We start from the raw sequence: 13,144 nt of genomic DNA, 5'->3' as shown, positions 1-13,144 counted from the left end.
ATATGAGGGGGTAAGTCAGAGGGAGATTAATAATGCCTAATTTATACAAAATTTACAGCTCACAAAGGAAATGATTCTATTGAATGAGCTAATTTAATGTGATTATATGTTTTCTTTTTAGTAGGAAAAATGGTGGCATCACAGGATTTGATCAAAGCTGAAAGGAAATGTTTTGGTGTCTTAATAACCACTGACTCACTAAATCCAGCAATAGGCAGTGCTAAATGTTCACAAAGCTGAAATATTGAGCAGCCCAGTGTAATCTGGCCCACACACATGATTTCTAACCTAAAAATATCTGTCTTATGAAATAAACCAACCAAAGGATTCTATTTCAGTTTGCTTTTCTAGCAGTCCTGAAAATGTGGTCAGAGATTTAGGTAAAACCAGAGTATCACAACACAATTGCAATCGAATTCAAAATGAAAGCACAGTGAAAAGCAAACAACAACAACAACCAAAAACCTCAGGATTTCTAGCTCAGGAAAGGAGGAAATGAGAGTGAGATCAAGCACTTCAGAGACTGGAGACATCCAGCAACCTTTGAAGAGAACCTCCTCGAAAGTACATTAAACACCCCAAGAACTCTAACTCATTCACAGATGTTCTCATTTCCATTTCTCCAGTCAGTACTATCCTTTTGTCTGAAAGTATGGGATTTGGCAGTAGTTTTTAAAGTGTGTGTGTGTGTGTGTGTGTCTGGGTGTGTGTACACACCTCCTTTGAGAATCTAATACAAACCACGAACCTTCTTCCCAGAAGGTTACTCATGTGCACCCACACCATTTTCTTGTGGTTTCAAGGTGTTTGTAGCCCTGCCTAAAACTTCTCTGTAGACCCCAGTGTAAGAGATTCCATCCATTATTTCCTTTCAGCCCGCAGATGCTTCCTGTGGAAAGAAGGGAATCCTACGTCCTGTCTAGAATTTAGGAAGCCTACAGGTTATAACAATGTGTAACTAGGTGCCTTCTTTTCTTTGGGGGCTGATGTGAGCCATAACCCCTACAAACCAAAGGATTGGCAAACCTTGTGTCCCAAACATTCAGGTTGACGGGATCTCTTGGTTAGATTTCCTGGGAACCAAACCTTACAACGCAAATGCCCATCCAGAAACACAGGGCGTCTCTCTGGGAGACAGCGTGGTGTCCCAGTGCTGGCTGCACACTTGCCAGCCTCCCGCCTAGCTGTGTGAAAGGAGCTTTATTAGCCAGCCCAAACCAGGCCTGTTTGGAGGCCTGGGCCACTTCCATTTTCTGAGGCTCTTGGTATATTGAAAAATGAAAAAAATGCCAAAATAGGGTTACAAAAACAGTGGTATACTCTAAATGTTTACCTTTAACAACTTAATGCTTTTAATACCAGAAACAGAACTGTGCTATTCATAAGTTAATTACAGGATTTATAAAAATGTTAATTTATGGTTTGCTACAGGCAGTGTGGTCCAGTCATGGGACTCAATTTAGAGTTGTGCAAAGAAGGCCTCCTTCTTTCAATCCCGTCAGTCTATCTCTGTGATTGTATGCATAACCTCATCTGGAAATGGCTTCAAAGGTCTAAATTTGAGGCTCTTTATGAAAGTGGGGCTGAGTGGCCCTGCTAGCATCCCCTGGAGAGGACTTGCAGAAAGCTCCTCTGAGGAGGATCTGGGGTTGCCCTTGTTGTCAGAATCCCTTGCCTTCTCCTTTGAGCCCCGCCCTCCTCATGGAGCCTGTGCTCCTGTATTAGGCCTGCAGCAGCATGATGGGCAGCTTCCCCTAGAGCTCTATGAGGACTAACACAGCCATCTATGCAATGGGAAGGATCCTGGGAATGGCCATCTGCTCTCCCCCATGATGGATGACTTCAGCCCTTACTACGCGCTTTCGAATTCCTTTAAAAGGTCATTGCCCCCTTTCAAACTTCACTTAAGGATAAAGCTCAGAATGCAAATATTCTTTTTGAAAGTAGCTCCTTGACCCACCTTCACAACTAGGTATAAATTACAGCTACCAGGATCCTTATGAGAGGAGAGCTGGGGCCTGAAGAGAAGCACTGAGGCATGAATGAGGGGTGGGGTGATTTGAGAAGGTGTCAGTGAAAGGGAGGACTAGGGATGGTAACAGTAGTCTTCAGCGTGTGACAGTTGTGGGGATTGGAATGGGAGGAGGACCAACACTTGGAGAGAGAGAGGTACATGCTAGGCCTCTCCCCTGGGTGAAGTCTTTATCCCGCTGCTTTGTAGCAGCCTCAACTCTGCAGACACTTTTGGACATTTTTAAAGGAAATGTTCATTTTAACCATTGAGGCAAGGCATACTTTTGAAGGCAACATTGTAACCCATAAAATTCTCCCAGTGCCTACTCAACTCTGCCTTAGCTGTTTTGGCTCACTCACAGAGCAGAGAGACATGGCCTGGCCCTTAATGCTTGAGTACCTGGCAGGCGTCGTATCCTTTTATCTATATCCACCTGACTGTCCATCTCTTCATCCAGCTACCCATCCAAACAGCCATCCATCCAAACAACCAACCAACCGACAGACATATTCCCAACACCAGGCGCTGTATGCCAAGCACCATGCTAATGCCTATGGATACCATGGCAAACAAAACAGATTTTATCCTTGCCCTCATTGAGGTTATATCCTTGCTTGTTTAATGCTGCCTTTTAAATCCAGCATTGGCTTAAATGATTAGCGTTGCCTCTCTTTAAGTCCTGATGTCCTTTTTGCAAAATTGTAATGGATTACTTTTTCCACATTTAGGAATCACATTCTAGACAACAAATATCCAAAGATTGGATGGGAAAAACTACAGATTTGGTGCCAGATTAGATGTCTTATGATTTGTTTTATATGTCTCTCACCTATGGCACTGTAAATTACTTGAGGGCAGGGAGTGGGTCTTAGGTTTTTAATGCTCTGCACCAAGCACAGTGGCTGGCACATAGTAGCTGCTTACTAAATTTTTGTTGAAAGAATGCTCTCTGGGAAGTCAGAGGTCTAAATTTGAGACTTACCATTACTGTCATCACCCTCTATCCTTGGTGCCTCATCTCTTGGATCTTGGTGGGGAGGAAATCTATGGCAAGTAAATGTGTTTGATCTAGGCCAGTAGTGGCTCTTACACGCTGCCTTTCCTGAGCCCCTGAGTCTGAGGGGTGCCTTCCTCTCTTCCATTGTTGTCTGATCCAGGGCAGGACAGTGTAAACTGGGAACTGAGTGCATGCTCAGCACTGTCCCAACTTGACATAAGGAATGTCTTCTCAATTATTTAAGATCTGAAAATATGTTTTCTATCCTTGACAGAGGGCCACTTTTCCCTTAGTAAAGCATGTCTGACAATCACACTTTATTGGTGTGGTTAGGAAAAGAATGTCGTAGACTTAGGAAAACATAATAATTTAAAGAGTGACACATTTCAGCAAAGAAATAAAGCTGTTGCCTGCTCTGAAAAGAAGTAAAACTGTAGGAAACCATTACTTCATTGGGACAAACATTCTGTGTCTTTAGAAAGTTCTCACTGAAAAAAAGCGGGTGAGCTCTAGGGCATAGTGTGTGTGTGTGTGTGTGTGTGTGTCTACACATATATAGAAGTAGTCTCTCTGATTTTTTAGAGACGTTCCCTTTACAAACATTTCCCACTTAGTACTTTGTAAGTATTTAATACGATCGCTGTCTAACATAGCAGTTTGCACCTAGGCTTTGGTTCAAGCTGCTTCTTGGAAATCATATTTTTCAATAGCCACTAGGCTGAGGTGTAGTCAGTAACTGAGGTATAGTCAGGTTTCAGCAAAATCTATTTGGTATTGTACCCACTAGACCACATAAACCAAAATTTCCACTACAATAAAGAGTTAAGTAGTACTCCATAAAATATGTTGCATGAGCTATATGGAGATTTCAGGTGTGCATCACAGTGTGAGCATTAACTTGAATGTGTCATTTTATACTTCTCTAGTGAAGAACTATTTGGTATACTATTATATGTAATGTGCAAATTCCATCAATTCACACTACTATTATTTGTAGGATTATTTTAACAAAATAATAGTTCCATTTCCTGTTTGATATAAAACTAAGGCTTTATTTTTAAAAGTGGAGGAAGATGTTAATACAAATTTCTCTGTGGTTTATTTTCCAAAATTGATACTTTCTAACATACAGCATGTTGTTGTTGTTATTGTTGTTTCCAAAATCCATCTTTCACTGACGCAAGAAAGGATGCTGAGTAGCTGTTCACATTTGCTAGCCACAGTCTAAGATTATTTGCAAGGCAGGATTATCTGATGCCAAGGACTGAGGTCGAGTTTAGTAATCCCCTTCCATCTCAGCAAAAGTATATATGAGAGAGAAGAGAGAGAAAAGCTAGAATAGGAGGGAAGCTGGAAACTGTGGTGCTTTACTCGTTTATCTCAGGATATGGAGACAAACGTGGTAATAATGAAAGCTGCCCTTTGTTTACAGTACACAGAGTTTGTGGCAGCAATCTTTATAGGCCCCCACATGGCACTTAATAAATAAAAGGAGATACAGGTTTTCTTGATTAGTTAGACATAAATGTTTACTCAAGCTTTCATGAGAGTTTTCTTTATTTTCACAGAGCTCTCTCCGCTCAAATGAACGCATGAATGAATGTCTATTTTTTAATGTGGACTCAGTATATACAAAATAAGTTTTCACAGGATCCAAATTCATTTCATTTGTAAATATATTTAATAGATGTCAAGAATTCTTCTTGACTGCTTTAATTAAAGATAGATTTTTAAAGACTGGATTTAGGCAATGTTTAAATGGGTAGATTGTGTCAAAGAATTTTGCAGTCTGTGAAATACATTAACACTGATACTAAAAAGAGAGAGAAAAAAAACAAACGAAAAAGAAACTGCTCCATGCAAATATTTCCAAGGTTGTTCTTAGCAATGTAGGGCTGCTATTTTTTTCCTTTTTAGTGTTGATGTTGTGTGGACACTGGAGACAGTTGTGCACTGTGGATATTATTGCTGCAACAGAGAAAAGGGAAAAAGATAGGTTTGCAGCAGAGCCTGTGGATGGCACCAAGCCAGTGCCCTGAAAAATGGCAAACATGTCACAGCTAACAGCTGGATGCAGAAATATTTCTCTTTAATTTGGATGGATAAAATTTTTTTCACAGCAGGGCACTCTCAAAAGAGTACAACATCAAAGAGGGCGGGTCTCACCAGTCAGACATCAGCTGGCTCCAGGATGGAGCAAAATGAATGAACTGTCAGGACTTTTCCAGCATATATGCTTTTGCCAAGTGAAAAGTTAAAGGTTCAGTGGCTTGTTCAGATCACAGACAAAATCCTGATAATGGAAGCCTGATTCCCTAAAGTCTTCCTCTGATCAACAGACAGAGGATGCCTGAAGAAGACTCCAGATTGATGGATGGCAGGCTTCATATCGACGGCTGCCGCCGTCTTCAGAGATAAGTGGAATTCACCAAATGCTCAACAGTTCTCAGGAGTGCCTGAGTCTCCGTGTCATAATCCTCAGAGTCACCGACTCTCCTCTGCTAACTTGACACTTAGCAGCAGCTGACCCACAGTGTGACCAAAATACCCATTTCCATTTCTTCATATGGTCGGCTCTCTGATGAAGGCTTTGCAAACACCACCACGGGTGTTTTACAGTTTATTGACACTTTTCAACTGTTTTTCTGATTACCATATTTCAGTCTTGACTTATATGTTAGTATTATCTGCAAACTCAACATAAACCTCTAATGATTTTCTAATATTTCTGGAACTTGATGAATGTGAATTGACAAAGTACAGTATATAGCTTTAAATCAGCATTACTGAAAATACAGCAACGGTGTATATAACCATTACTCACTTATTTTATGGGGCATTTATTACTTGACCTTTGAAGCCACATTTTAGAATCTTGGCATTTGAGACATTCCAAAATATTCCAAACCAAAGTGAGAGGAAAGGATTTCCTTATTAGAAACAACAAAAAATAAGTTAATTATAATGGGCGGAGGAGGAAGAAACTATTAAAATGAAAAACCGTATAATATTATATATTTGAGAAAAATTGAAAAGCTGAACACACATAATATGGGCACACTAGTCAGTGTTTACTTTAATGAGGAAACTTTATTGTAAAATATGCATATTCACAGTCTTTTTTTTTTTTTTTTTTTTGATGTTCCTAGTCATTATGACACATTGTGATGAGCAGAATTGGGGATTTGTGTCTTTATCCATTGCATGGTTGCCGGTTGTTTACATTTTAATAACATATTAAGTAATTCTCACTAAATTGACATTTGTTCTAAAAATAGAAATTTGTTTGATAAAGAACATTATTAATCATTATGAATGTTTTTATGACCCTCATTTGGAGAATTTCAGTTAGTTTTAAAGGAAGAGCTCTACATTTCTCTCTGATAGGGCAAATAGGATGTAATGAAAAAAGCAATAACATGGTGGCCTATGATTCACATTTCCCAACTATATAACTGCGAGCAAATCATTTCATCTTTCTCAGCCCAAATCTTATTCCCTGTAAAGCAGAATAATATTCTTAGCTTCCCTTGTAGGTCAGTTATACAGATAAATAAACCTGTAAAAGTATTTTATAAACTCAGATGCCACATGAATATGCATGACTTGGTCATTAACTGATGTTCTTTCCTTGTGTGAAGGTGGAGGCAGATGCTTTCACTTGTTCTGAAAGTTTTATTTTGTGATCTTTCTTCTCAAGCCTTGATTTAGCTTGATTTGAAAGTTTAAAACCAGAAAGGTTAGCAGGCCACACTGTTATGGTATTTGCTGTTTTCCTCTCTAGACTGGGGAGCAGTGCTGGATCTCTGTGGATCTGAGGCTCCAGGCTAAAATCCGCAGATGTCCCCTGCTCTGCATCCAGGTACGTGTGACTGCACAGACAGCTCACCTACCTTGAACATATTGAGTGTTCATGCAGAGATATGGCATTGTAAGTTGGAGCTCCCTCTGATCAAAAATGTCAGTGACTTCAGAGGTCAAGCAATCCTATATAGTAGGTGATATTCAGTGAGAGACATTGGGATATTGGGGTTCTGAAGCCACAGCTAATTAAAACATTTGTAACAAATACTTGTTAATTTCAAGCATGCTCCAGAAATGTTCTCAAAGGTATAGTGGGTGCCTATGTCTTTTACATGACAAGGGACACTGCAATAAACTAAAAACTGATTAACTTTAGGAAAGTGTAGAGTTGAAGAAATGCTTCCTTCCCGTTTTCTGGACAGTATTACATTCATATACCATTTCTTATTTTGACATAGTTTGCTTTATTTTAAAAATAGATTATCTGGGGGATAAAATATAAACTATTAATACATCAACTGTTTTACTCCTGTATTCCCTTGACGTCATTCCAAATCTTTTTCTTCTTTCTCCTTTCTTTTTCAACAAAAGTTGATTTCCTGGTATGTACAAAACCCTGTGTAAGGTACCTGTCAGTACATTTAAAAATGATTAAAATATATTCCTGCCCTCCATGAGTTTATGCTCTGATAACCTTAGAAATAGTTTACTTGCATATGCTGCACATAATATATTGTGACCAGTGTCCGTGAGCAAGTTAGTAGATTATGTCTAGGCTGACTTTTCTCATCTAATAATAGTGTTGGTCTAAGGCTGGCTATGTTCTTTGAGCTCTTACTAGATGTCCAGCATTGTTTTAAGTCCTTTACATATACTCATTCATTTGGTTTTTATATCAGCTCTTCGAGATAGGGATTATTATTAGCACCATTTTTTTTCTCAGAAAAAGAAAGTCTCAGCTTCCTTAAGAGGTTAAATAACTGACCAAAATCACATCACCACAATTGTAACTCACATGCATTGAAACTGACACCCACATGCATGCTGTTAACCTCTGTAGTGTACACCCTACAGTCACTCATAACCATAGTGGTTTATATTATGTGTTTTCACTGAGAATACTTCAGAAGGTCTCCTTTAACAACCACTGTTCACCTTTTAAAAATCTTTTATTTAGTAATAAAAGTGTTCTGGTTACTAATTTTTCATAGTCAAAACAGCCAAGAATCATTCTTTTGAGTAAATGGTTGTAGAGTTAACTTATGGAACACAAAATATTGGGTCTCTACCTCCTGACATACAGAGGAATTGTGTAGTAAAACACATTTATCTTTGTTGGCAAACAGTATGCTTTCTTAAATTTCTAATACACTTGACTATTGGAACCCCAATTTTCTGAATGTTACAGAAAGATGGGGCTGTGTAAAGGCACTGTGTAAATAGGTAGAGGAGATCTGAGAAACTGCGTCTCTTTATCTGCTCTTCCCTGGATCCTCCATGAGCTGAGAAAGGATTTTAAACAGTGCTGGGCTCACAGATCTAAACTGGAAATCTCCAACGACCTCTTCTGGGCCCTTTCTGTGGTAATTGTTTATTCTATTTTAAATCATCATATGAAATTCACCTTTGTATTTCATAGAGTTGAAAGAGATTGGCTTAAAAAAGAATACAGTATTTTTTAATCCCAGTTGTTAGTACTTAGAATCAAGGTTTAATTGCATTTAGTGGTAATTTCTTCTTAAGCTTTGAGTAAAATCCAGGATCTTTAAGAAGATATAGAATTATTGTGAGAATTCAGTTCACTTCGGCATGCATTGGATTCCCCCTATGTGCTGGGCCCTGTGTTAGATGTGTGGGCATAAAATAAGCTTCCTCACCTCAGCTGCTTGGTGAAAACTGAAGGAGGCTGGCACTTCAACACACAACCAAATGCTGATGTCTGGAGCCTTGGCACAGGGATATGCCAGGGTTGGGAACATGGGAGAGGGCATCTGAAATGTCTCCTCACTCCCTGAAAACTGACCAATCCCATTTACATGAAACCTTCAGATCCCCCTCCCCCTCCCCATGCTGAAATTCAGGGACCTGGGTTTGGGGAGGAACAGATTCATGATTAGGTTGTAATTCAAGTTCCTTTTGTCTGAGGTCATTGGCTCTCTTCAGGATATTTACAGGACTGAATGAGGTGAGGAAGGCCTCAGCACACTCCCAGATGGGGAGACAGAGAAGTGGAGAGCAGGTGAGAAGGCCTGGAGATGAGGTCTGGTTCTGTCATGGACTAGTTGCCTCACTTTGCTTAGACTACTAACTTTTGCAGACACCGTTTCCTTCTGTATAAATGGATGGGGTTGGAGCAGATGGTCTTTGAGGTCCCTTCCAAATCTGATTTTCCTGGGCTCTAAATTTAGCCACAGTGCTCAGCATTCTAGCAGAAGAGTTGGTGACTGACTGAGCTTCATGGAGGCCTTATCTCCTGGAGGAAATGTGCAGCCTGTACGTTTTCACACAGGGTCCTCCAGCTTACCTTGGGCCCCTAGAGGTGTCCTGGGAACTGTCTCAGAGAGTCATGGTGGAGTTAGTTGTGTTGGTGAGGTGCTCCCATCAACTCCTCATTTTTTAACCAGGGCAACTTTCATCTGTTTTTATACTGGAATTACATTTAAGACTTCCTTGAATTAAAGGGGATCCTTCACTTGAAACGATCTTTGAAATCCTGTCCTGGTAAAAATGAAGGGAAATTAAAAACAAAAACAAAACTCTGCACTCCCCTTCACTGGAAAACTGCAGGACCGAAAGCTTGGATCTTGGGTCAGATGATAGCATCTGGGAAGCACCGGAGTGACGAATGTTTGCAGTGTCTCCAGGCTGTCACTTCAGACAGTTTTCTTTGAAAGTGTCCCAGCTGTAATGGACTGATTTTCAGTGGTGCCAGGAATCCCCTTACTGCTGGGCTTACAAATGTAAATGTCTAATGAGGCCAAGCAGGTAAGTAAATTAGTGAAGTAAGTAGCAGGTAAGACAGTAAGGAGTGGTAGGGACTGCAGAACTGGAAAAGCTCAAGCCCAGTCTAAAGGGAGCCACCTTTTCTTATCTTAAGTGGATCACTGACGCCAGTGATCATTTGCCAGAAATTGAGGACCCATCTTTTGATTTTGCAGAAGTTAGAAATCTCAATTAGATAAAATTAAAAAAATTTTTTAAACATTGTGCAGGAAAAACACGGTTGGTCGGTTGTTTGATTTTAGCCCGAGAGCCACTAGTTTGCAAATTCTGCTTTGGAGAAACACTTTGCTCAGAGCCACCAATACACACAATTCCTGTCATTTGGAAGATGGTTTATGCTTATGTTAAAACGAGCTTAGATCAGTCACTGTCCTCCACCATTTCTATGATTATTGTGGTTGTCATAGGCTGGCAGCCTTAGTAAATGACAAAGCAGTGGACAAGCCACTCACAGCCAGTTGTTGTAACACGCAACCCTGGTGCATATTTTACTCCTGTTGCTCTCATTTAAAGCTAGATTTTGTGCAAGGAAAATAAAAGCATGGGAGAGAGTGGCACTTCCTAATATGCAGGATCACAATACAACTCCTTTCTTGTGGTAGCTTTCAGTTAATGCCATGCATGATTTGTAATGAGTAAGAAATTGTGTGATCATTATCTCAGCCATATGTGTGATGTCCCAATCAGTAGAATTAGAAAGAGGTCTCCCTTTTTCTTATATTTCCACTCCTATTGATAAAAGAGAAAGAACAGACCAAAAGCAATGGTTTGAAAATAGCAGCAACAATAATCACAGAAGAAATCAGAGGCTGATAATACAGTGATATGTATTACAAATATTTTCCCAAGAGAATAACAGATAGTTTTTAACATTAGGTAACATAGCTTCTCTGTTTTAATAATGCATGCAAAAACTGAACAACAAAAAAAAGGAGGGCTAGGTTTTCTTTTCATTTATTTTTCTCTCTAGTGTTTTTGAAATCAGTTAAGAGGCTCTTGCTATACTTTAGGTGAGGAAAAAAATCTCATTTGGACTAAAATGGTTAACAGTGGAGAGAATGAGAAAGAAAGCAGTATCAAGGTTGAATGAGTTTGTTCAACTCTGGGTATGTAGTTACGGGGGTTAAGTAGGTGCATGGGATTTGCATCACAGTTTCATGTGAAATATTATAATATTAGTATTAGCTAAAGCCAGGAAAGCCAAACCTCATGCCATGTGCTACATTGTGTGATACTCAGGAAGAGCCTGACAAATAGCCTTTTACTTTTCCTCAAGGCAAGTAGCAGTTTATATCAGGGAGGCAAAAATTGTAGGTTTTATTATAGTCACAATATACTTAAGATTTTTGCTGAAACAAGAGTGTAGGGGGAAATACTTTTCATACCAATTTTAAGGGTGGACTGGTTAGTGGCTGGTGATCAAATGAGCCAACAGTTAAGACAGTCCCCACTAGTTAGAAATGTTAGGGGATTTTACTTGTTGTTGAAGATAGTAGCTTGATGCACAAAGGAGGATTGTTGTGTGCAGTTCTCAAAATGCTTCATAATAATTTTTACCAGCAGTCCCTATGGAAGGTTTATTTTTGGGGGAAGGGAAGGCAGGGGGCTGGGTCATCAACATTTCTTACTCCATTAAAGATTAACAGTGGCATTAAGGGAACCAAATGGCTTTGGTCAATGTTGCAATTTTGAAGAAACTGGTTAAGATTCAAAATTTCAACTCTGAGACTGTCAACAAGTTTCAGAGTTGCAATTTTGAATCTTAATCAGTTTCTTAAAACAAAACAAACAAAAAACCCCACAACAACAAAAACAGAAACAACTACAGTATAATCAATCCTAAATATGTTGCCTATCATTTGATTGCTCATGTAGCAGATGTAGCCACCCCATGAAATGTTTCCATTCTTTGCCATTATCCAAAACCTAGAAATTTAAAGAAGTCATTAGTCTTAAATAAATATCCAAGAATCTCTTCACTCTTCTCAAACTAAACTGATTATCAGCTGTGGTCACTCTGGTGCGTTTACCCAGTCATAACTTCTCAATTGTTTTTAACAGATTAATGTTTGTCTTTCATTGTGGGTTTAGTGGAAAGGTTGGGGTTGGAGAGGAATGAGTTCAAGAAAAGCAAAAATAAATTAAAATAAAATGAAATAAAATAAAATTTAAAAACTTAGCTGTTTTTAAATGACTGGTGATAGTAAAAAGAAACTGTCATCACTAAGCCCGTTTGCACCCCCCTCCCCAGAATAGAAATGCTGAGCTAAACTATGAATGACCATATACTAATTTTGGAGCCTAAATGTAACAGTGAGACTCTCTCTAACACTTATTCTCCATGCTTATTTGAAAGGGAAAAATGGAAGGGCTGACTAGCAAGAGTGAGAGATAGGATTTGTCAGGATGCTCTGGGGAAGTAGCTACCAGAAGAAGGATCCCACTGCTGATTTTATCTGAAATGGTGCACTGTATGATGGTCCTTCTGAGAACCATACCCTTAGGAAACTCTTTTAACTGTCCCTGCTTCCTGAATGGCCCCAGGACTGGGAGTGACTTTCTAGAATTGCTGTGGATACATGACCTCCTCATCTCCCACTCCTCTAGATACCACTCCCCCTAAGTGCCCTGGATCTGAAGTCGTTTCTGGAAAGCCAAGCTGTTTCCTCTGCTGTCAGCACTGACTCTGTGTTTGCTTGGCTCCCTAGTTGCTTTCACGAGACTTTTTGTCCCATGCTTACTGAGTGGTTTGAAGCGGATTTCATTTTCTCAAATGCTATCTTGAAAGGAAATCTGCTTGAATTGATGTGAGGCAGTAACAATTAGACAACTCAGTTAAGAAATGTAGGATCCATAGGAAACAGCTATTTTTTCTTTCCCTTTTTGAGGATCTCTCTCTATTTTTTAAATGACTCCTCTCCTAATAGTTTCAGGTCCTGAAAACTTTGTCTTCAAAAACATCTTCTTTGAGGTGAGAGTTCATTTGTTTCATCCAAACCAGAGTCTGTTTTGCCAGTTCTTTCCGGCTCCATAACTCTCCAACTCTCTTCTGCTAGGTGTCGCCCAGCCTGTTGAATGGACAGTTACTGCCTCCTGAATGCCTCTGGGCAGTTGTGTGTTTGAGCTTGGAGGGCTTGAATGTGGATGTTCCAACAATGTCAATGTGGTCTCTCCTTTCAACTTGCTTTGTTTATCCAGCAGCTCATTACTTAAGACTAGCCTGTCAAAATCAGTCAAATATTCTTTGGGAAATATGGTCACATCTGTGAGATACCACAAATATGTTTAATACAGAGAAGATTGGCTTGATAAGAAAAACATGATCG

At 39.5% G+C, this 13,144-nt stretch overlaps 1 protein-coding gene across 1 annotated transcript in view; it reads left to right on the top strand.

The window, feature by feature from the left end:
* PRDM6 (PR/SET domain 6) overlaps positions 1–13,144 on the top strand; it is a 105,944-nt gene that overhangs the window by 54,017 nt on the left and 38,783 nt on the right. The window lies entirely within an intron of this gene.

This window comes from Piliocolobus tephrosceles, chromosome 4 (genome assembly GCF_002776525.5).
Source record: "Piliocolobus tephrosceles isolate RC106 chromosome 4, ASM277652v3, whole genome shotgun sequence".
NCBI classification, from domain to species: domain Eukaryota; kingdom Metazoa; phylum Chordata; class Mammalia; order Primates; family Cercopithecidae; genus Piliocolobus; species Piliocolobus tephrosceles.
Note: the sequence above shows the minus strand (reverse complement) of the source record. Positions and strands in the feature narration are given on the sequence as shown.